At 41.1% G+C, this 25,566-nt stretch overlaps 1 protein-coding gene across 7 annotated transcripts in view; it reads left to right on the top strand.

The window, feature by feature from the left end:
- CDK14 (cyclin dependent kinase 14) overlaps positions 1-25,021 on the top strand; it is a 633,696-nt gene extending 608,675 nt beyond the window's left edge. For 5 of the 7 annotated variants that reach the window (XR_009260494.1, XM_058725146.1, XM_058725141.1 and 2 more), the window contains one exon: positions 11,622-15,006. The gene's annotated coding sequence lies outside the window, so the exon portion shown is untranslated. Of the gene's footprint in view, positions 1-1,244; positions 3,598-11,621; positions 15,007-24,819 lie in introns of those variants that run through there. The other 2 variants (XM_058725143.1, XM_058725144.1) reach the window with 2 other exon arrangements.
- The last annotated feature ends 545 nt before the right edge of the window (positions 25,022-25,566 follow it).

Raw genomic sequence — 25,566 nt, 5'->3', positions numbered from 1 at the left:
AGTCCACGATGTGCAACCACAGTGAATCGAGGAAAGAGCATAGTGATGATGTTTTCTAATTTATTGCGGTTGCTCTTTAAAAGATATGACAGTATTTCAGAGCTCCAAATGCTGCAATTTGAAAGTCTGTCTGAGGTCATGGGCTAATCAAAAACAGTAAATCATGTTCGACTTACAAAGGACAGCAGAGCAGTGAAGCTAGGAGTTAGTGCACATTTGTTTTGTCTTTTCCTTTTAAATGCATATGCAAATATAAAGACACAAGTGAGCAAACTATTTAATGAGTACCTAAGGCATCTTTCTGGTGGGTGGTGATTGATATGGGGGTGGGGAAGGGGTGTCCTGTGCAGCAGAGTATCGGGCAGTATTTGCACTTCTTGTCATTTGAGAATGGCAGTCTTAGCCTCCTCCTCCGAGCCATCCTGCTCAGGCATGTGTGAATTTAAAAGATGAATTTATTGAAAGTACAACTGAGAATTATGGTAGAGAACAAGCTGATGGGTTTGAATTCAACAACCGCATTAGAGCAGAATTGGACCTACCATGGCTTCAGTAAAAAAAAAAAAGAACTTACAGAGGAAGGTCTAAAACACTCAAGGAGAGATGAAAAATCCCTTGGAGGCTGAGAGAAGGAAGGTCCAGATCCCACCCTCTTTTCAGCAGATCTTTTGCCACTCTCCGTGTTTAGCATTTGTAACACTTTGTGACACACATTTTGAGACCAGAGCGTCAGCATGTCTTAGTTTGTGTAGTAAAGTGCCGAGTTTGCTGGCTCTGTTTTTATAAAGTTGGAAGTAGCAACTTGTCAACCCTGTTGTTTCTGTGAGGGTGACCAATTCATTGTGATTTGCTCCAGTTTTAAAACTGAGAGTCCTCCATCCTAGAAACCTTCCTCAGTCCTGGCAAGCCACATCACAGTTGGTACCCCCTCATTCTTCGAAATGCTGTGGCTCCTCTAGTGAATGCAGGGGGATTTAAACCTGGAACATAACCTCCTGCTGCAGCTATGCCAGAGGACATTGAGCCAGTGACTAAAGGAGTAGAACTTAAACACACACACACACACACACACACACACAACTCCATTTTATAAAATCTGTTCTTATGGTCGTGGTCCTATGTTTTAAGGCACTTTCATTTAATGAGAGAATTAATGGAAATATACTTTGAGAGAAGATGCTACCTGAGCACAAAATGCTAGTATTTATTTCTCATGACATGTGTTCTGTAATTCTCTCTCTCAGAGCTCATCTTGGCTATTAGATATAGCAACTTATGGAGCACCAGGCTGGCTCAGTCGATAGAGCATGCAACTCTTAATCTCGGAGCTGTGAGTTCAAGCCCCACATTGGGGGTGAAGATTACTTAAAAACAAAATCTTAAAAAAAAAAGATATAGTAACTAGTTATAGCAGTATAACCAGTACCAAAATACTTTGGTTGTAATTTTGTGGAGATGCATATCAGATGACTTTACATGTAGATCATCTTAGTTTCCATGACTCAGCACTTAGCGATTTGTCCTTGGTCTTCATCGGGAAGTTGTTCATTGGCACTGTTCACATTGTGAGGCTGATACGTGGGCAGGGGTCGGTGCCCAGTGAGCTGGCTGTCCAGCATCCGCATCCCCCCGTCCTTGTTTGGACCCTTCTCAGGAAAAAAATGTTGCTATGATAGTGTCTACGATGTGTCGTTCTGTGACAATATCAGAATGTGCTCCACAAGAATAGATGTTTCAGCTAGAATATGATGTCCATTTTCCTACCTGTGTTCAGCAGAATACCTCAGTAAAAATTATATGACTTATGGAAAAAAAACAGAGTAAGAATTTTTTTTCAATTTGGTAACCATAATGTCTCAGTCTATTAAGGCTGCTATAACAGAATACCACAGAATGGGGGCTTTATAAACAACAGAAATTTATTTCCCACCATTCAGGAGGCTGGAAGTCCATGGCACCAGCAGATTCATGTCTGGACCCTCTTTCACTTCTTTCCTGTGTCTTCACATGATGAAGGGGTGAGAGAGCTCTCTAGGGTCTCTTTAATAAGGGCACTAATCCCATTCATGTGAGTTCCACCCTCGTGATCTAATCACCTCCCAAAGATTCCATCTGGAAATACCATCACACTGGGGATTAGGTTTCAACATAGGAATTTGGGGAGCATACAAACATTCGGTCTAAAGCACATAGAACTCACAAAAGCAGTAAAAACACTAATAAAAATACTAGCATAGCTTACAGGTGAAAGAAGATTGATGGAAGGGTTAAAGATATAGAATTTTGGATGGCAGAGCAAAATGTGCTAATATCAAGAAGACATGTGCAGTAAACAGTGAATTCCAAGCCAGAGCATGTGGCCAAGCCAAGCCAAGCAGAAGCATGTGGGTAAGTGGATGGTAGGTAGGGTACCATGCCCCTCTTCAACTCACGTGCAACTGTTTTTATGTCTCTGACATGTGGCTGCCGTGACTTGGTGGTTCAAAACTTCAACAGTAAATCTACATCTCTCACATGAAACCATCTGACTTCTGGTTTCTGCTGACACCGTTCTTTATCCATCCTTTGTAATCTAACTTCGACCACAGAAATTTATGTTATAGCTTTGCAGATTTCTGCAATACAATGGTTCACTAGATAGAATGACATTGTAGGTGATCATATTATATTGAATTCAAAACCCTTAGCATGAAAACTTCTTCTTCTTCAACACTTTGGATAATAGTACTAGGCAGGTTTTCATTTGAAAGAAAAAATTCCACCCAAAATGAAGTCTCAGATCTCCTCTCAGATCTTTTAATGAAAGTCAGACATGAATCCTTGTGTTTCTCTGACTGCTAAATACTTAGAAGTCGTTTTATATTTGTGTGTGTTTGTTTTAAGTTGTAAAAAATTTGCACACTGCTTGTCTATATAGCTTTGTATTTGGTTTATTTAAATATAGTTTAGTAGGACTGTAATATATAAGGAAGGTGAAAGTCTGAATCCTGTTTAATTAACTTATCCCACTTGGCAGCCAGTCAGTTATAAAGGTATGCTGAGCAAATAAAGCTTCAAATGTGAAATCCTTGGAAAGAACATGTCCCATTTGGTAAAGGGTCTTCTATTCTTAATTTTGTCATTAAAATTATTTCAATGAGCTATTTCAAACCTCACAGTTATGTATTTGTATATGTGGACACATGATTATATAGATACGATTTTATAAAAGATTTTGTAAAAGACGGTTTGTGTCTTGGATGCTCTTAGAAGATCCAGATCAGTACTTTCCTTGTCTCCCTGCACTTCTCTTGACCTTCATTGAGACAGGACATGCTCCTAGAATTGCCATCCACATGGGTCTAAAATATGACTAGTCTTTTACATTTACATAAATCTGATTTAATAAACAGTCACACCAGCATTCTTTTCAGTTACCACTAATTATACATCATACAATGCCTGGTTTTTAATGGGGATTTCAATAAATGTTCACTGATAGTGATGATTATTAAAATGATATGTTAAGTTTCCTTGTGTGAGAAATGCTCTGTTTGAAATGTGAGACTTATAGCTTTGCCTAAATTTTTTTAATTAAAATCTCCGCTTTGGCATGAAGCTTAAAATGTGCAAAGTCACTGCAATTAGTGCCTTGTGCATCCATATGGATGTTACTAAACGGCTTTCAACTTAAAGGATTTGAGCTATTTTGAATGATGGACCTTCTGTTAAGCTTAAAACAAAGCCTGTCTATCTCTGCATTCATTTTAATTAATATTCTCTTGCTGGTCTCAAAGATGTGTTCTCTTCTGGGGGGTGGAAGGATGGGGAAGAAACATGATTATCATAAGTCAGAAATAAGTTACAGAAGTAGGTTTGACTGATTTTCTACTTCCTTCAGGAAGCTCCCAAGGAGCTTCAATGCAATGTCAGAGAACTGGAAACCACTGATTTCAAATTTTCTGCAAGAAAACTATATTTCTAGCCAAATCATGACATAATTAAAGTCACTCAAAACAACGAAGAAATTAAGCTGTCCCCAGATTTTCTGAAATCAGTATAAAGATTAAAACTTAACCATTTTGAGTCTAACATTTATGTAGAATCTACAGTATAAAACTTGAGTATATGTGTTCTATATATAAAAATGAATATATGTGCCATATATATTCATTCATATATATACATATATATATATATGTATGTATATGTGTGCGTGTATATATATGTGTGTATATATATATATATATATATGCACATATTTACTTCAGAGAGATCCATGCTTGCCTATTGCTTAGGGTTTAGCAGGCTTATTTCTGGAGTTAATTTTCTATAAGTAGTGAATGCTGCTTGAAGGTGAATTAAGTACAAAAGATTAATTTCATTGTTTTTCTTAGTATTTTAAGCAAAATTAAACTCAAGGCAGCACAGCCTGGTAGGTTTTTACTTTCCTGGATATTTTCCACATGAAATCTTTTTAATGTGGTACTTGAGGAGGGGGAGCTTTCTGGACTATGTTTTCCATAATATCAGAATAAATTCTATAGACAGTTATATGTGTTAGCTAAGGCCCTGCTTTTCTAACTATTTTCAGACATCTCCCTATAACCACTTTCCATTTGCCTTCAGAAAGATATTCACTAAGGTGGCCACTATAATCCTTTGACTATCATTTGACAATTTAGGCCAGTTTTGAATGCTGGTATAAAAGTAGACAACTAAGGGGCGGGTGACTCAGTCAGATTAAGTGTCCAACTCTTAATTTTGGCTCAGGTCATGATCTCAGATTTCATGGGGTCAAGCCCCGCATGGGGGCTCCATGCTTGGGATTCTCTCTCTGCATCCTCCCCTGCTTGCACACACACTCTCTCAAAATAAATAAATAAACTTAAAAAAGAAAAGTAGCTAGCTAAAATATCTTTATTGAGTTCTTAAGAAAAAGATAAGTGTAAAAATTACAAAAGAGAATTGTAATTTACCAGAACATGTGGGTAAAATAATTTTTCTAACATGTGAATAGAAAGGCATAAAATTAGTAACTAGATTTGGCACAAAGCTAACCTAATTTTTCCACATTGTCTGAATTTTTAATTTTTATTCCTTTTTTTTAAAAAGCATGTAATTAATTACCTATCTATCTTTAAATGACTCCTGTACCAGTGGTTTGGTTTCTACATTTGAAAAGAAGATTGGAATTGGTTTTATTTCAGATAAACAGATAAAAGCTAAACTTGGTCAAATGACATAAATTGTTTTTTCTTGAAGATAATTATTTCATAATTCTATACCATCTTTGCCATTGTGAGGCAGCTTTCCTTCTGTCAAATTTTAATAATTCTTCCCTCTCTGTTAGCATCTTAACAAAGAGTCTCTCAAACAGAAATGAGCGGATTACCCTACAGTTTCACATACATCCTGGTGAATATCCTGTTCACAATTTAGGCGATGAAAGGAAAACCTACAGTTGTTTTAATTTGGAATCAAAATAATCGCTTCTCTCCAGTGAGGCTTAGAGGAGAAAAAAATGGGCCAGAGTCTTCCTGTAGAAAAAAAGAAGAATACTTCGCAGAGAGGTAATGCAGCAGGGGGGACAAAAAAAGACAATAAAACAAACACAAAACCTTAGAGTGGGTAAATAGGCTAGTGGAAGAAAGGCCATCTGATCACATAGAAGCACCCTGAGCTGGGGTCTTCAGCTGTATGGTCCCGCCGGCGTGTAAACTGCATGTGTGTGTGGAGGGGTGTGTGTGTATGTACACACAGAGATTTAATGGGGAGCACAGAGGGAATTAGAAAGAGCCTGGCCCGTTTTTAATTCGGGTCTGTTTGCTTGCATTTAGCACTTAAGGGCTTCTACATTCAGTTTGCTCAAAAGAGTGATGAAGCACTCCTTGCTTATGCCTCAAATCAGAAATGCATGAAGTGCAGCTGCAGAGATAATACATTTTCCCCAAAGGCTTTGGCTGAGCAAATTAGGTGTCAATGGGGTGCCTGCGCAGGCAGTACTCTCTCTAATTAGTCTCTTGAGCCTAGTTGGTGGCGGGTATGAGATGATCTAATCAATTGGTCTGTGTCTGATGGTTCGTGTAAAAATCCTACCAGGCAGACTCTCTCCCACAGGTCACCCACCTGCACAGCGGGACTGCTCATTTTCATTTTTCATCTCCTCCATCACATGATGCTGACAGTTGGTTTTAAGAAAATTGAATCCAAAAAATATCTAGTTCATAGGGCACATGGGTCAGAACAAAGTTGCATTATGGGTACCAGCGATCCAATTAATTAATATTTATAGCTGAGAAGCTCTATGTAGATATTTCTGAATAGGGATTTTATCAATAAAATCCAATTTCTTGTTTAAAACATTCATTTCTAGAGAAATAACATTGCAGAAGCAGAAAGCAAGGTAAAAATGGCACCCATTAATCTGATGATATATAGACTTATATGTTGATGTGCACTTAGTTGAGCTTGTAAGTTATAGTCACTGTTCATTTGTGTTGCATATGTGGTCTATTTTAATAATCAATTAAATGTAAGGGAAGGATTTATGTTGCTACTATATTTTGCTTCTCTGTGAATGTCGTTTACCATCACTCCTTCCACCTACCTCCCCACATGTCAAATGTATGATTACATTTAGATCTTGAAGAATTTTTCTAGCAGTAAATTGATGCACCTTATATATAGTCCTTGAAAATTGAAACTGATGCTGATGCTGCCCAAGGAGGGAGAAAGGCTGTCCCATGCCGCTGATGAACAGTGTCAGGCAGGATACTTGGCACAATTTGGTCTACAGAGTCATCTCACAGAGATGGAAAAGAGGCTAGCTCTCATTGGCACTGCCCTTCTTTTTTATTACTGGCTCTTTTCATTAAATGTCTGAGCCCAAACATAAGTAATGGACTTATCCATAATCACCATGTTCACCATTTATTATCCAATTACTATTATGCATTATCCTTTAATATCCAATTCTGCTTATGCCCTGGGTTAGGCACATGCTATTCTTCTAGAAATTACACTCGAAGAATCAGGACAAAGGCAAAGACAAACACCAGCAATGGCCAAAAAAAAAAGTTGCATATCAACCAAACAGGATAGTAACATGCCCTGGCTCATGGTGACTACATAGTTTATTATTATGTCAGATCAGATATACTGAAAATCAGATCATTCAAACAGAATGTCATGAGGTTAAAGAAAAAAGTTTGTCCCACAAGACCCACCTTTCTTGGCCAGTGGTGTATCTGCCGATGTCTGACTCTGTACCCAGCACTGTGCTCTTTCAGTAAGAGTACAGGCACAGCGTTTGCCCTCAGTCAATGTGCCATGAGGGAACTCTACACCTAAAAATATATTCCACTCCCAAATTTTCAGATTCTACCCTCTCCTTTCCTGTTCATTCAGCAGCGGTTTACTGAATATCTGAGCAGGGTTTCTTGGCTCTACTGTAGGGACACAGTAGTTAACAAAACCAAGCTTAATCAGAAACATAATGATGCCACCTGCCTCCTTACTTGCTCCCTCACAGGAAATGTCCCCACCCTGGATGGACTAAATTAAGTCACTCGTTTAGGAGGTCAGCCTGGGAACCAGGTCTGCATTCAGTTGATGAAAGTGGTAGAATAGAGGAAAGCCAGCCATTGGCAGCAGTTGGCCCTTGAACAACACTAGTTTGAACTACTCAAGTCTATTTCCTTGCTGATTTTTTTGATAAATGTAGAACACTACTGTAAATGTATTTTCTCTTCCTTACGGTTTTCCTGATAACATTTCCTCTTCTCTAGCTTACCATATTGTGGGAATACGGTGCATAATGCATATACAAAATATGTGTTAATCAACTGTTCATGTTACCAGTATATCTTCCAATCAACAGTAGGCAGTTAGTAGTTACTTTTGGGGGAGTCAAAAGTTCTACGCAGATTTTCAGCTGTGCATGGAGCCAGTGCCCCAATCCCTACATTGTTCAAGAGTCAACTATATATCATTTGTGTGTGGTTGTAGGAACTCCATGCCTAGGTAAGCTCATGTTAAGACAAACCCACCACTCTCCCATTTGTCCAAGGTGGGCAGGCTTCCTGGAAGAGATGAAATCTCTGTCGAAGCAACATGGAAGACAAAGAGCATTTTTTCCATCTGCTTAATAAAAATGTCAAGTTTGGTAGCAGGGTTGGGTACCACCTGAAGACGCCTGTGGACAGGTGTGTTTGAAATGCTGCGGGGACAAGTGCTCTCTGTCTTTGATGTCATGGACCTCAGGAAAGATGTCAGTGCACAAGTCAGAATGCATGATTATGTGGGAGCAACAGGTAGAACAAAAGATGGATTTACTTCATTTCCCTTGAAGAACAAGGTGGGATGGGACAAACGCAGTTGTTCTCATTTAGTTATTTTTGCTAGGGTGGTGACTTATTTAAGAAAAGGTTTGATCAGGGTGCCTGGGTGGCTCAGTCAGTTAACCGTCCGACTCTTGATTTCAGCTTGGGTTATGATCTCACAGTTTCTAAGATTGAGTCCCATATTGAACTCAGTACTGACAGCACGAACCTCCTTGGGATTGTCTCTCTATCCTTTCTCTCTCTCTCTTCCTCCCCCTGCTCACTCTCTCTCTCTCTCAAAATATATAAATAAACATTTAAAAAAGAGAGAGAGAGGGGCGCCTGGGTGGCGCAGTCGGTTAAGCGTCCGACTTCAGCCAGGTCACGATCTCGCGGTCCGTGAGTTCGAGCCCCGCGTCAGGCTCTGGGCTGATGGCTCGGAGCCTGGAGCCTGTTTCCGATTCTGTGTCTCCCTCTCTCTCTGCCCCTCCCCCGTTCATGCTCTGTCTCTCTCTGTCCCAAAAATAAATTAAAAACGTTGAAAAAAAAATTTAAAAAAAAAAAAAAAAAGAGAGAGAGAGAGAGAGGTTTGGGGGGCCTGGGTGGCTCAGTCGGTTAAACATAGGACTTGGGCTCAGGTCATAGTCTCGCAGTTTGTGAGTTTGAACCTTGTGTGGGGCTCTATGCTGACAGCTCAGAGCCTGGAGCCTGCTTCAGATTCTGTGTCTCCTTCTCTCTCTGCCCCTCCCCTGCTCATGCTCTATCTCTCAAAAATGAATATTTTTGTTTAAAAAAAGATTTGATAAAGGCATATCTGGGCAACCTGGCAGGGGTGAGGGCTGGCCAAGTGAGCCACAAGCAGCAAGTATTTGAGAAAATACCTGAGGAGTTTTGACTTAGTGATAGCAAAGGGCCTATGTGTGATATCCATCCAACCAGGCTTCTCACTCCACCCCCAGGTCTCTCCCAGAAACTTAAGGTAAGGGCTTTTGTTTACATTTGTGTCAGTCACTGAGGATAGGGAACTCTTAAGAATGGAATGTTACCTGTATCTAATACCATAAACAAAGTTTAACTCAAAATGGATTGGAGATCTAAATGTAATAATTAAAACTATTAGAAGAAAGCAGAAGTATTCATAACCTTAGATTTGACATTGGATTTTTAGATATGACACAAAAACCACAAGCAACAAAAGAAAAAAATGGATAAATTGGACTTCATCCTAATTAAAATTTTTTGTGCATGAAAGAACACTATCAACACAGTAAAAAGATAATCCACAAAATGGGAGTAAATATTTGCAAATCAAGGGATTAACATCCAAAATATATAAAGAATCCTACAACTCAACACAAAAAGACAACCTAATTTAAAAATGGGCAAAGGACCTGGAATATATATTCTCCAAAGAAGACATACAAATGTTCATCAAGCACATGAAAAGGTGCTCAACCTAACTCATCATTAGGTAAATGCAAATCAGAACCATAATGAGGTACCAGTTCACCCCACTAAGATGTCTATAATCCAAAAAAAAAAGGCAAAAACAGAAAATAACAAACATTGGCAAGGGTGTTGCAGAGAAATTGGAACTTTAGTGTATCACTGGTAGGAATAAAAAGTGATGCAGCCACTGTGGAAAATAGTTTTCCAATTCTCACAAAGTTAAACATAAAATTTCCATATGACACAGCAATTCCACCCCTGGGTATTTACCCAAAAGAATAGACAACAGGTGTTTAAATACTTGTCCATGAATGTTCATAGCAGCACTATTCATAATAGCAAAAAGGCAAAAACAGTCCATATACACATCAGCTCATGAATGGATGAACAAAATGGAATATTATTGGCCATAAAAAAGAATGGAGTACTGATACATGCTCCAACATGGATGGATTGTGCTAAGTGGAAGAAGTCCAACACAACAGGTCACGTATTGTAGGATTCTGTTTGTATGAAATATCCAGAACAGGTGAATACATAAAGACTGAAAGCAGGTTAATGGTTGCCGGGGCTGGGGCAACAGGAGAATGGGAGTGACTGCTTCAAGAATATGAGGACTGCTTTGAGGGTAGCAAAAATGTTTTGGAACTAGATAGAGGTGATGTTTGCATAACATTGTGAGTGTCCAAAATGCCACTATATCATATGCTTTAAAATGGTTAATTTTATGTTCTATGAATTTCATCTCAATGAAAAAGAAAAGATGGAAGGTTACCCTTCCATACTAAGTGGAAGAAATGAGTAGAGAGTCAGGAGTGTGCTGTTCCTAACTGTGAGGCTGGAACTTTCTGCTCTCTTGGTCAGAGTAGCACCACACATCAGTGAAGTTCTTGGCACGAACAGCCTGCATGTGCAGCAGGAGGACAGCTGTGCGGTGAGGTCTCAACAAAAGATCAAGGTTCCTTCTCTGCTTGGGAGGATGACCATGTGGCACTATAGAAGGGGACAAGCAGGCCTGACCAGGCCTCGGTGACCTTGAGCTTCTAAATGGAGATGATGAGTTGGTTCTGGAATTCAGTGGAGCTGGAATCCCTGGGCTGTGTGACATGATCCTGGGAGTGTTCCTTTTCATCCTTCCTCGCAAGACATTTCTTTCCCATCCTAGGACTCCATGACAATGTTTAAGGACCAAAGAGAAATGTGAAGAGGAACAGAGGGAACATTCCTTCTTTCTTCTTGAACTGTTCACACGGAAGTAGTTACCGAGCTTAAGCAGGCACCATTGGAAACACACAGTCATAGGCAGTATGTTGGGAAGAGACTGGCAATTCAGGTCATACTGGCCAATTTTCATTCTGCTGAAAGTAGGTCTGATAATAGGCAACCAAGGAATTATATACAGCTGGATTTTTTTAAAGCATGTATGTGATCCATTTTTCTATTTCATGTTCATAAAAATGAACATGAGGATATGTCCTTTTAATGGTCTGTATGATACTACAGGCACTTAATTAAGACCAGTATCATTACTAATGATTTGGGGAAGGAAATTTGCTGAATTTCTTTTTCTCTAAATAATCCAAGAAGAAGTTAGACCATTTACATTCATGGAGTTAAGTTATTTTAAGGGAAAAGGTGTAGTCAGAACATTTGTTTATCATATTATAAGAGCTGTTTTGGGGAAGGAGAGTACTCTGCCTCCGAAATGCGTGCTCAGGGTAGCTGTGGAGAAAACGGATAGGCTCACTTTGGCCTGGCCAATTTTGATGTCTCATGTAATTTAGAAAAAAATGAATGATGTAAGTTTTTTGTTTTTTTTTTGTTTTTTTTTTTTTTACATATAGCAATTTTCTCTTTTCCTCCTTCCAGGATTAAGTTGTCATCATTCTGGGAAGAAAAAAAAAACATTAATGAAGTGGCCAATAATACGAAGGGAATCACGGATCACTTTCCTTCCCCTCCCTGTGGTGGATTTCACTTACAAGAAAATTGAAGCTGGCAAGACCCTGTTTTCTCTGCAATTTATTTAAAACCTTGCACGCATTTGGATACCTTGTGATTTCCAAGAACTATGTGAAGATTAAGCTTTGCTTACTGATACATGGCATGTATTCTTTTCAGTCTTTTGTGTTTGATTTTGTTTGATTTCCCTCTGCAGCACAGCGTCTCTGTAAAGGTTTTTATGCTTTCACCAGCCATGTCTTAAATACATTAAGACAACACATTTGGTGTTCACACTTCTTCAGTAATGTCTGTACTTGAAAGCCACATAGTGGCATAAAACAATGTGTGTTTTCTTTGAGAGCAGTGCACATTTTGCAACCACTAGGAAGGAAATTTTTAGCTACAGCAAACCCATGTTCTCAGACCGACTTGACAACTTGGTCCCTGGCTGTGGGGCCCCACTTGTTGCTTACCTTTTGAGGACATTTGCAAATGTGGTTTTCTCTTGGAAATAACTGCACGTGTATATAGGATATCAGAATCTGCTTAGCATTTTAAGCCACATAGCATGACTGTTTTCCAAGTAGGTTGGAAGTAAAGAAACTTATATCAAGCGTTCAGAACAAAGACAGGGATAAATTGCTTACTTTTCAACCTCTGGAAATGGAGGTAACCTTTTACATGTTTTCTGGGTCTTGTCTACATCTTATATTTTCCATCCACTCTGTTATGCTTCAGGAGTGTTTTCTAAATGGAAGAGAAAAGAGTGAGGAACAGAATGCTTAAAACCTGGGTGCAAATGAATTGTCTCTGCTGGATGAGCCCTGAAAGCCATCTTGGCTAGTTAACAGTTAAAAAAGCAAATTACAAAGTTATCCAGAGTTAAAAATTTGCTCACTTACACCAAAGCACCTTTAAATTACATTTTTTAAAACATTCCAAGCTGATTGGAAGACACCATTGGGGACCTTAACTTTAAACAGTCTCCTGGAAAAACTGTTTGAACACAGGTTGCAGAACCCATGTGGGAGTCTTGCTTTCAAGATGGCAAGGGAAAAAGAAAGGCCCAGCTTCCCTTGTTAAGATGATGAGGGTCTTGAAGGATGAAGGCATGTATGTGACAAGGAGGGAAAAGTGGACTGGGCACACGTTGTGCTTTGATGCAGAGGGAGACATGCCTGATGTAGGCCTTCTCCCAGTGGGACCGTCCTCACTGCATAACCCCAAATAATACTGAGGCCAAGTGGGCAGTTAGGAAACTTCATATAAAGCATGAAACCTAGCCCCTCAGAACACCAATTCCTATGGAAATACTTCCATGTATGTCGTTCTACATTTTTCTATTGGTCAGAAAGAAGGAGAGACTGAGAATTTGAAATGTGTCGCACTTTTTTAGGATCGAGACTAGGAATTATGAGCCAGTTTGACAAAGGCATCTTCTGAGAGTCATGTGAGGGGAAAGGTTCTCGACAGTCAAAGCCAGCATTCCTAAGAAATTGGACCCAGAACTTCTAAGCGTTAAAAGGGTACCTTCCCTGGAGTGGGACGTAACATGCCAAGGTCACAATCCAGCCTATTCAGAAGTGGCATTCATTGAAAACTTACAGGTGCAAAGCAAGGAATTGTTTGCTAATTAATTTTAAAGAGAGCAAAAGTTACCCAAGACTAGAATGTTTACTAGTCGCTACCTAGAAATCTTTCCCATTCTTCTTTCGGACATTCCAACCCATTGGAAGTCTTTGGCTGTATTTTAACATGTGCTGAAATTAGGATTCCTTAAGATAAATATGGGGAGAAAATTTTACATGCAATCAAGAATGGCCTTGTCTGTGGTTTGTTTTGAATTATTTATTTGGGGGAGAGGCATAACTTTTGTATTTTACTAACTTTAAATCAAGAGCAGCTGATGATTAAATCTTGCTATTTAATAAGCTTTCTAATTGGAACATTTGAAAATATTTAATATTAAAAAAGACTTCAATTAGGAATGTTAGCATCATTCAGAGATATATAAGCAGCTTCTCTCTGGAATTGAAGCATAATACTCAGTATTGGGAGGTATCTGTTTTTTACAGAGATGTATGTCTCAGAAGGTCTCATTTAGGAGGTTTGTAGTTCCCTGTCCTTGTTATCAGTACAGGAAATCCAAAGTTTGCTTTGTCTCTCTCCCCTTTCCTCTCCTATTGGCAATCCATCCTCCCTCCTCCTCTCCCCTGCCTTCTCCCACTGAGGGCAGCCATGAAAATCATTACAGAACATGTTCATTAGCAGATTTATTATTCTATTGAGAAAGCAATGGAATGTTTTGTGAGATTATTTTTATATGAAGGATTAGCTTGAATTCATACAGCTGGAATAGTAGGAACACATTAGCATGGTGACGGTATGAATGCAACATCAATGCACACATAGTATCTGAAAGAAAAATTGGGACTTCATTTCCTTAAAGGAACAGTTTGGTTGACTTAAAAATGCAAGATACATAGGACATGCAAAAATGTTTTGCAGTGCTCAAAGAAAAAACAAGGGGCATAAGACAAGGGTGGCTGTCCATCCACTGATATAAGGGTGAGAAGTTATTTCTACCTCCCAAGAGTGATAAGAAAAGTTTCCAGGGTAGCCTCCAGGTTCGCAGAGAGAGCAAAGCCTCTTGGTATCCTCTCCTCAGTGTGTACATGACAGCCAGTGTAATTAATACCCTAGCTTATGTGTCTATTTGAGAGACTCATCTGTGAATAATACTGGTTTTGTAATCTTTGTTACATAAGAGGATGTTTAGGCTGTACATACTGGGGTAGATTATTGCCTACCCCCCCCCATCCGTAGGAATATGCTGCATAATTGCACATAACTTTTATCTCTCTTATTGGCTTATAGGCAGAGGAAACCATATATGTTACTGCCTTGCAAATTTCTCATACACCAAAAACAACCAAAAAATGTCTCAAGTAAAATAACCCATCTCCTATTTTCATTCCCCTTCCCACAGCAGCATATTTTAGAGGCACATACAAAATTGACATTCTCTAGTTGGAAGTGGACTTTTTTAATTTTTCTTTTATCTTTTTTTTTTGTATGATACACTGAGATGTGTACTTTCTAGCAGGAGGTCGGTACCTAAGAAATGTGTTAGCATCATTCAGAAAACTATTATACTCCAAAATGAAACATAGTAAGGAGAATGGAATAATGTTGCATATTTGTTACCAAGTGTAATTTGTCTGTATTATGAAAGATGTAATGGTTTGTCAGCTGTCACTGTTGTTTTCTTGTAACATGATATGGAATAAAGTATAGCAGAATCTCTGTACATTTTCTTGCTACATGTTCTTGGTGGGTGCCAAATAACACCACAGTACTGTGTCAAAGAAACATTGTCTTAAAAACTCCTAGACACAGTCATTCTGAGAATGAAATGAGAGAAGAAACCCGTAAGGCTCTTGGATGTGGGAAGGAGTGAGTTACCTGGAATGTTCTAGGAGTGTGTTAAACCCTACCCGCCCCCCCCCCAGCTTTTTTTTAAGATTTTTATTTTTTAAGTAATTTTTACACCCAATGTGGGGCTCCCACCTGCAACCCTGAGGTCAAGAGTTGCATGCTCCACCCACTGAGCCAGCCAGGCACCCTAAACCCTCCCTTTTTTTGACACGCTATGTCAAACTTCGGTAAAAGGGTGGAGGCTATGTAAAATAAGTCTGTGAGTTCCATGATCTTCGCAATACCACAGCTCCTGAATGACATCCACCACATGTGTTGTGTATCTGGTTTTGCTTAATGACCATCCTATTTATCTTTGATTGCCTCTTTCTCAATTATTTTGTACATATCCTAAGATGAGGTGAGTAGGCTACCCTCCTCCGAATACAAATGAAAGCCATAACATGCCCACATTCTACCAAAGCATCTTTCCCTGGGCTGAGCACACTTCCCTGAACACCATCCAGTGGGTGCCTGCACCTGAATGGGCAGGGCTTTAGGGCCTCCACTTTGATCGACAATGCCACCTCAGGAAGCCAGTCACATTGATGTCATCACCTCCTCCTCCTTGTCGGATCTGTCAGCTTCAAAACCACAGACAAACCCCTAATGGTTTCATAAACTGCTAACAGTGTTTGTGCCAGGTACGGTCATCAATTTATAGATATGGTATTTGGTGATTTTAAAATGTTTACCCTTCAAGACAAAAACCGAGGTTCAAGTTTTATATTAGGATGCCTCAGGGCCCCTGGCTTTCTCCCGGAAAGAGACCCTCACTCACCAGCAGCAGCCGCTTCAGGTTTTCCTTCTCTTGCTCCTCTCCTACCACTTCTGTGATTTCAGTTTGTAAGCCCTTCACAAGCTTAACGTTCTCACAAAACCAAAAAGTAAGTGTCCTCAGCTGATGCATGTTCCATTCCAGAAAAGCTCATGGGGCCACCACATCTTCAGCACCCCCTGCCCCTGCTGTTTCCCCTGAAGCAGCAAGTCACTGATGCCAAGGACATGTGCATTTGCACATGGTCCTGGCACCACCAGTGGATTCTGAGACAAGAGATGTGTAAAGGCAGACTTTGTGGTAGCCGAGGCAGAGATAATAGGTGAATTTCTCCCTTAAATGGGAGCCATGTAAATCACTCTGGAAGCTGATTAGAATTACAGAAGCGTCAAAAGAATAACTTGTTTCTGGAAGTTGTTTCAAGGCAGTAAAATGTATGCCACCGTCCTGCTTCCAACAGTGACGGGAGCACACATGCCCACTGTTGAGGTCATTGCCACAAGCCTCAGCAGTGGGCTCACGTTTTAGAGCTTCACCGTGTGATTCAGTCCTATGAGCTCTTAATAAAAGAAAGAAGGAGGAAGAGGGCTAGTATCTACAAGAGGCCAAAGGAATGGCTTTGAGAAATATTTTTAACTTTTTAAATGTGGCAGTCGAGATGACAGTCTTCTCTCAGCTCCATAATTGCCCAACGTTCTCTTCTTTTTCTGCAGAGCTATTCTAGCCCTGCCAGGTTGGAGGATGTGATGTGTGCTGGCTGAGGCAAGCAGCTTCGAGTCAGGAGGGCGGCACTCCTAGAGTTGCCGTTGGCCCCCAGAGTAAAGAGAAACCAGAGGGGAAGGTGTTGGAGCAACCCTTTGCCACTAGGTTAACACGTACAGTTGCTGAATAATGGTGGGCATTGTAAATCTCCGCAATGAGAACCCCACAGCGGCCCAGCAGCCTGCTGCTACCAGTGGGTGGTGGCGTTATGGGCATTAGCTTTGAGAAGCTTATACAGCAGAGGGGGCTAGGATAAAGGACACAAATCAGGGGAAAACTGACAAGATTAAAAAAAAATCCAAGGCCTCGTATTTACTGTTCATCCCCCATGCTCTCGGTGTACTATATTGTCTGCGTCGAGTCCTGCTGAGAGAGAGCCAGGCACAATAATAGCTCGGAGCAGCCTTGCAGCCCCAGAGCCAGCCTCTGCCAATGGTTCTGAGTGTGCTGGTGGAGAATGGGATTCTGATAGAGTTGTCTTTTTTCTCCTTCCCTGCGAGACCACCAATAATTATGGAGGGCACGCTGCAAAGATGGGGTAAAGGTTCCCTACTGGAGTGTATCCTGAGAAGTGACCCAGCAGGGGCCTCTGCAAAGGTGTGTGCCACCACAATCCAAGGTGGGCCTGCCTGACAGAGGCACACAGTCCTGGGCTAACCCAGCGATGTGTGTTTGAGCTACAGCCTAAGGATTTCGAGAAGTAGAAATGAAACTTAACTTTATATGTCATAGCACAGTGCGAAACAATGACCCTTCTCCCTCACTCCACCTTCAGCCTAATCAGGTAACTGGGGAACTTGTGTCCTCAAAGAAGGCTGTAGTCCGCTCTGGTCCTTGGGGAAACCAGGCACAATTCTCGCAACCTTATTCTGCCTTAAATTTGGGGAACTCAGATCCTCACGCACCCATTCTCTGAGCCCAGTGGCTCACAGCCAGGCTCTCATTAGAATCATGGGGATGTCTCAAAAACACCTGAACCCCAGACCAATTTATCTTAAAAATATTGAGAGTGGGGCCCTGGCATTGGTCTGTTTGGGAAACCCAACAGGTGACTCTGTTGAGCAGAGCCACGTAAGGACGACTGCACTCTTCTTTCCTCCTGTCTGTGGCTACTCTAAGGGTGGAGTAGGCAAACATTTACTCCAAGAACCACACAGTAAATATATTCAGCTTTCCAGGCCCTGCAGTCTCTGTCACAACTTCTTGGTCTGCTGTCATAGCATGAAAGCAGCCGTGCACAATACACACATATGAATGAGTTTGGCTGTGTGCCAAACAATTCATGGGCACTGAAGTTTGAATTGCATATGATTTTCACAAATCATGAAACATTTTTCTTTTGATTTTTAAACACTATTTGTAAATGCAAAACCCATTTTTAGCTCACAGCGTCTATAAAAACATACAGTGGGCAAGAATTTGCCTGGGGTCTCTAGCTTGCTTACCTTGACTTAAAATATAGCCGTGGGGGGAAAAAATGTATATATATATAGCCGTGGTAACAGGGAGGTAACAGGGAACCCATTCCTGGCATTTGCTGGGCCCAGGATAGAGTCAAAATGGAGGCCCACATACCTTATCTCTAAATCTTTAAAAATATAAATCCAACTAACAAATTGTCAAATATATTCTATTCTCTTACCCTGACAAATATGTGTTCATACTAACCTAGAAAGTCAGGGTTGCACTTAAGAATTCCTTGAAGTTCTTCACCAAACCGTGTCAGCATGAGGACAACCTGGCCTAAGCCTTCTCTGTGCTTTAGACTTCCCACTCCTAGCGCTCTAGGAGTGTGTATCCAGAGGGAGGGGCTACACATGCACGTGTATGGACACCCCCTAGCCAGCCCCACATCCGTATTCTGCCCTACCTTGGCAAACAGTTCTTCCTTGGCCAGGCCTTGGGGATCAGGTGCTAATCCTCAGGGAAGGAGGTTTGGGAGAAGACCTCCATATACGGAGAGAATTCCAGAGTCCCAGATGTCTGGAGTGCATGGAGTAGGAGTGGGGGAGGTAAGTTCCTGTTGGGCATTGTACCGTGAAGTCCTCATTCTCGGGTGGGGGGTGGGAGTACTATGCCTGCAGAACATCAGAGCCAGACCCTTTAAAGATGGGAACCAGAACAGGGGGGGGGAAAAAAAAAAGAACAGAAGCCCCTCTTGCCTGCGTTTGAGGGTAATGCTGATGGTGATAAGAGCCTGAGAATTAGTTCCAGGGTTTTCAAGTCTTTTGTGCATTTATTTCATTGACCCACTCTACTCCAAACCCATAGAAGTGGGCCTCATAATGTGAAGCAGAACCATTGTGACAAAAGGGCAGAAACTTGTTTTAGCCTATCTCTTGGAATTAAAGGATCTGGCCTCCTGTCAGTCATGTACTGGAAACAGCTGGTACCAGTTCACAAAAACCTACTGTTTTATATGTAGGAATTTTTTGAGTCAGTCCTTAAAATCACTGATAACCTGAAATCAGATGGGAGTATATACACTACAGAAATGGGCAAACTCTACAAATCAGGTCTTTTTTTTTTTTTTTTTTAATGTTTTCCCCTTTCTCTGCAGGCTCACTTCCCACCTCTCCATGCACACATCCTCCATCTGTACCGTGCTCACCTTCCCAGTGATCCCTGGACGTTCCAGACCTTCTCATGGCCCTGTTCTTCTGCACACACTGTTCCCTCTGATGAGAATGCCTTTTCCTGTTTTTCTAGCAGCCAAATTCCTATTAATCCTTTTAAGACCCTGTTCAAAAAGTCCCTTGAAAAACATTCCAGTACTCCTCTCAAAACAATTCCCCCTTCTTCCAAGTCCCCACATCACATTGAAAATAGTAACAATACAAGTCTTTTTTCAATCTCTTTGCCTTCAAGACTGACGATGGTGACCAAGGCCCAGTGCTTAACAATTTTTTTAATTAATCAGTTTTTAAAGGATAATACAGATAAAACAAGAGTGGATGGAATATTGTTTACCTTCCTAAGAAAGTTTTTAGAATCCTGCAAACCACATGAACATACTGCGTGTATACTATGTGTGACTCTACACGAACCTGGCTCTGTGGAAGAAATAGAAGCCAAAGAGGAAAGATTTCAGGTTGTCTTCAGGAGCTCACAGAGGCAGGGGTTCCTACACCTGGGGAACTTTCTAAACATTCCTACTGAATCATAGTCTCCAAGGTGACAGTCTAGGTGTGTGTACTTTTTAAATCTCAGGGGCACCTGGGTGGCTCAGTTGGTAGAGCATCTGACTCTTGATTTTGGCTCAGGTTGTGATCCTAGGGTGGTGGGCTCCGTGCTCACTGAGCATGGAGATTGCTTGGATTCTCTCTCTTCCTCTGCCCTTCTCCCTACTTGTGCTCTTTCTCTCCTCTCTCTAAAATTTAAAAAAAAAAAAATGTTTTAACTTGGGGTACCTGGGTGGCTCAGTCAGTTAAGCATCCAACTTCAGCTCAGGTCATGATCCTACAGTTCATGAGTTTGAGCCCCACATCATGCTCCACACTGTCAACATGGAGCCCACTTCAGATCCTCTCTCTCCTCTCTCTGCCCCTCCCACGCTCACGTGCTCACTCTCTCTCTCTCTCTCTCTGTCTGAAAATTAAATAAATATTTTTAAAAATTAAAATAAAAATTAAAAAGGCACCTGGATGGCTCAGTTAGTTAGGCATCCATCTCTTGATTTCCGCGTAGGTCATGATCTCACAATCATGAGATCCAGTCCCATGTTGGGCTCAGCACAGCATACAGAGCCTGCCTGGGATTCTCTTTCTCTCTCCCTCTCCCTGCCCTTCTCTTATCGCTCTCCCCCCACCCCCTTTCTCTCTCCCTCAAATAAATAAATAAACTGTAAAAACAAATTAAAATCTCCTCAAGTGATTCCAATGTTCAGCCATGACAGTGAACCTCTCTGGAGGAAAGTTTAGGTGCGTAACACTCTATCTGGTCTGTTTGCCTCTGATTTCTCCTCCGCCCTCTCCACCTGAAGATTCTATTCAAATTGCAAATCATTTGAAAGACACTCAATTTGAGGGGAGCCTATTGGCAAGTTATTTCCTATATCTTCACAAAGCTAAAACTGAAATTCCCATGTCTTTCCCATGTTTTGTAAAGTAGTGAGAGCATACTGAATCCATGTACCTCTCACATGGACACCAGAGTTACAACATGTGTTCTGATCTGCTTGTCTTCCTGATTGCAGAGGAGAGCCACACCCTGGGGGAGGGGGCTAAATTACCCTTCAGTCTCTGCACCAATTGTCTGCCATGCGTACCAGAGAATTCACAGTAGGCTGAAGAAAGTAATATTTTTCTTTCTGCTGTTGGTCATTAACATCCAGGTGAGGTTGTATGCTTTCAGTTTTTACCAACATTAAAAACCAAACATGGTACTCTATAAATGTCATTTAAGGATCCCCATTACTGTTCATCCCATGTCACTTCATGACCAACTTTATTTATAAGTTTATTATCAGAATCATGCTATTTTTGTTAATCTCATTCTGTGAGCCAGTAAACAGACCCCAAGAGTACAGGTGCATCTTGACTAAAATGTTTCTGCCTTTGCATGGAAGTCATTGGCTGGTGACTGAGGTCCTATCATTAGTGGCTCGGTTGGGTACAGGGTTCAGCTGGAAAACCTGGAGGAAAGCCTTGTTCCATACTGAGGAGTAGACAGGCAGCTGTTTGCACATGGTGAAAATGGAACTTGGATGTGTGGTGCCCCACCTTCCCCGCAATGCAGAAAGAATGTGGGATGTGCTGAGAAGGGGCCTCCATGTGCTGTCTTGTTGATATCAGGGTGGCATTAAGGGGAACTCCCAGGGTAAACTAGAATACTCAAAAGAGATTAGCCAAGCCAGGGCACCAGATTCTTAAGGACTAACCTTGAAGCTTCATATCAGGTGAAGTTAAGGCATAGTATCAAATGGAAGTAGAAAACCAGAGAGTAGGAGAGAAAAAGTGAGGACCAAGTAATATGGACAAAGCCCGGAGATGCTGGCCAACACTTACTACTGAGTCTGCACAGACTCCTATGATAGAGTCTTACTGAAGAACTCCAGGGGTTCCCATTCAGAGAGAATGAAATGTGACTGGTACCCTCCTTGTTCCAGTTGTCTATTGCTGTATAGCAAATCGCCCTAAAATTCTGTGTCTTCAAATGACAGCCATTTATCATCTCTCACAATTTCTATGGCAGGAGTTCAGGAGCAGTTTGGCTAAGTAGTTCTGACTTGTGATTTCTCATGAGTCTGCAGTCAGATGGTGGCTTAGCTGGAATCATCTTTAAAGTCTCATCACTCACATATCTGATGCCAGAGCTAGGAGGTGAAACAGCTAGAACAGAGCATCACTAACTTAATGTGGTTTCTCCACAAGGTCTCCTAAGCATGGGGCTCAGGTTAGCTGGACATTTTATATGGTGGCTCAGGGCTCCAAACAATATGCACCAAGACAAGTAGGTGGAAGCCCCATTGCTTTTTGTGACCTAGTATTCTATTTGTTGAAGCGAGTCAGTAAGGCCAGCCTATATTTGCAGGGAGGAGAATTAGATTCCATCATCCAATGGAAAAAATGGCAAAAAATTGTGGACACATTTTAAAATTATAACAATCTGCCCTCTAGCCAAAAGTTATTTATATTGATCCCACATGTAAATACTCTCAACCCCTCCTAAGACCCCTAAATTTCTCATCCGGAAGGCATCCATCCCAGATTCAAGGTCTGGTCACCCATCATCCAAATCACGTTCAGGTGCTGCTCTGTAGGTGCAGATCTTCAGTTACAACCTCCTGACTCCTGTTCTTGATCTGAACATCTGTGGACTAAAGTGAAAAGGTATTGCTCCCCCACCCAGCATACTTTGGTAAGAGGCATGGATTAACCACTATAGACATTCAGAAATCTGTGTCAATCAGGTAATCAGGCTATAGCAATTCTGAAATCCAGCGAGGGAGAAAGAATGGATGTGTGCACTCAGGAGAGGCAGAGAGAGAGAGGGAGAGAAAGAATCCCAAGCAAGGCCCCTTGCTGTCAGCTCAGAGCCTGACACAGACTCCATCTCATGAACCTCGAGATCATGATCTGAGCCAAAAATCAAGAGTCAGACCTTGAGCCACCCAGGTGCCCCAACCAAGTTCCTTGATTACAGCTGAGTGTTGTTCCTCCCTCTGAATTATTCTTGATGTTCTAGAAAATGTACCCCATCTTTATAGCTGAGCAGTTTTCTCAGCCTGCTTCTTTCCCAGAGAATTTTAGGAACCCAAAAGCCTCTTTTCATTGTACACTACCTCTTGTCCCTTTTAGCCTGAGCTGGCAATGTTTTCATTAGCACAAGTCTTTTTAAAACGTTTTTTCCCCTTGAGGCGCCTGGGTGGCTCAGCTGGTTGAGCCGCCCACCTGGGCTCAGGTCGTGGTCTCCCAGCTCAGGAGTTCGAACAGAGCATCGGGTTCTGTGCTGACAGCTCGGAGTCTGGAGCCTACTTCAGATTCTGTGTCTCCCTCTCTCTCTGACCCTAACCCACTCTCATTCTGTCTCTGTCTCTCTCTCTCTCTCTAAAAAAAAAAAAAAAAAAAAAAAAAAAAAAAAAAAATGTTTCCCCTCAACCTTGTTGAGATTCACTTCATTAGACAAAAAAACACATCTACAAATCTCACTGAGATAAGCGATAAGCTTTTTTCTACCTTAGACTCCCTCTAAGGCTACCGTGGAACTGTGCCCTTAAGATTTTTAGAAACATTTCTGTTAATGGAGACATCTAAAAGGCATGCCCTTTTAGAGGGACTTTTGGCTATTTGAAAGAATAGTACTGCTTTCAATCTGTGTGAGGTCTAAACAAAGGGTTCTAAAGTCACAGTGCTACCTTCATCGTTAGGTGGTAATTACATATTTTAATTTTAGCCTCATCTGCCATCTGGAGAGGATGGAACTGAGAAATAGTCTTACTTTTTGAACTCCTACAGTCTTGGCTCTTTTACTTAACACTGTTTTTGTTTTTTAGTGTTTTGCTTTTTTTTTTTTTTTTTTTGTACTTCATCTCTCTCCTCTCATAGAAGGATCAGGAGGCACCTTCAATACTGTGTCTGGAAACCTTACTGGGTCATGAATCCATTAGGTACATTTTCTATTTTCCATGTTACCACTGGTGTAAACTGCCTACACCTGAGGACCAGAGTCTTCTCTCCTCCAGCTGCCAATACTTTCCTCACTTTCCTTCAGTCCTTCACCCACAGCCTCTCCAAAGCTCCTCTAATCTCCACCCTCCAGCCCCCACCCAGGTCCCAAACCAGTGCCACATGTTTTAACTTCCACTACGGCAATGCCTTGCTTCTAAGTACCAAGACATTTCCACTAATCTATTGTGAAACAAATCACCTTCAGAATTAGTCACCTAAAAATAGCATTCACCTGTTTTCTCTTTCGTCGTTTGTGGATCCAGCATTCTGGGTCTGTTTGGATGGTTCTGACTCAACATCTCAGATATTACTGGATTTGGGGCCAACTCAAAGGCTGCTTTGCTCACATATCTGGCCCATGGACTGGGAATACTTGCGTGGCCGGGACTGAGCCTACTGGGTCTCTATGGTCCCTCTCTGCAATTTCTCTGGCATGGTGGTATCCATGCTCCAAGTCTCTTGGAGAGACAGCCAGGCAGACACTGTATCACTTTTGACGAATGACCTTAAAAGCCACATAGAATCACTCCTGCTACCTACTCTTAATTAGAAGGCCAGACCAATATTTAAAGAAAGGAGAATTAGATGCCATCTCTTTAGGAGAGATGTTTCAAATCATTTCCAGACTTGTGTTAAAACCACCACACCTCTGGGGTTAAACAACATACAGGCACTGTCTTAGTGTGTATTTGCTTGCTGATCAGGATGAGTTTGGTAGACTGGGAGAAAATCCAAGACTGTGATTTTCCTGGAATTCTGGGAGTTAGGTCTCTGTTTTTAAAATTATCTGCAGCTGAATGCTGTCCCCCCATCAGCACTTGGGAAACCTTGGCCCTACCCTATTGCTTTTGAATCTGGAGGTGATAACTGCCTGGAGCCCCACTTGCCTCACAGGAAACCATGTGTTATACAGAGTTTTGTTGTCATCCCTTTTTAGCTTCCTGCTTCCAAAAGCCAAGCAGCCACTGTCCCAGAGGAAAAAGAACCCTCCTCAAGTAGCCAACAAGCAGCACTCTCTCCATCTCTAGCCTCTAAGACTCGCTAATGCTTGGATTTGACTTAGCCTGAGTAAGTAGCTTTTTCATACTAATTTTTTAAAACCCTGTTGTGCCAAAGGATTAAATAAGCAATTGTCTAGCTTTAAATGCCTCATGGGGGACTAAAATAACACCTTTCAGGACAGAAAATCTAGTTTTTGAACCCACTTCATTTAAGGCAACAAAATCTCTTTTCTAAGGTTTTGGCTGTGTGGAATGCAAGTTTTGTAGCCCTAGGTAAGATAGTGTACAATCAATTTTCAAAGCAGAGAGAAATTCTAGGGGTGCAGAGATTTTTCTTTACAGGCTGACAAATGAAAGTATATATATGGGTTGGGGGGGTGCAAAGGAGTTATGTTCAAGCTTCAGAGATGACTGGAGTCTTTTCTATATTTAGACTGTCTTGCAATTCATTAAAATGGATTGCTTGTTCTTTTCCTTCTGAAACCATTCTCCCTCTGCCCCCTACTCTCCCCAGGCTTTATTTATTTATTTTTAAAAATAACTGAGTCACATGTGAACTATTCCTAAAGCTTAAGACTTATTTTTAACAACTTTCTCAAACACAAATCCCATTGTTCACATCCTTAGGGACAGTGAGTTACTCCAGAGGAAAAAACGTAGAGATTTTGTATACATTTTTTATT

The sequence above is a fragment of the Neofelis nebulosa genome, chromosome 4 (genome assembly GCF_028018385.1).
Source record: "Neofelis nebulosa isolate mNeoNeb1 chromosome 4, mNeoNeb1.pri, whole genome shotgun sequence".
Lineage (NCBI taxonomy): Eukaryota > Metazoa > Chordata > Mammalia > Carnivora > Felidae > Neofelis > Neofelis nebulosa.
The sequence above is the reverse complement of the archived record's forward strand: the minus strand, read 5'-3'. Positions and strand labels throughout refer to the sequence as shown.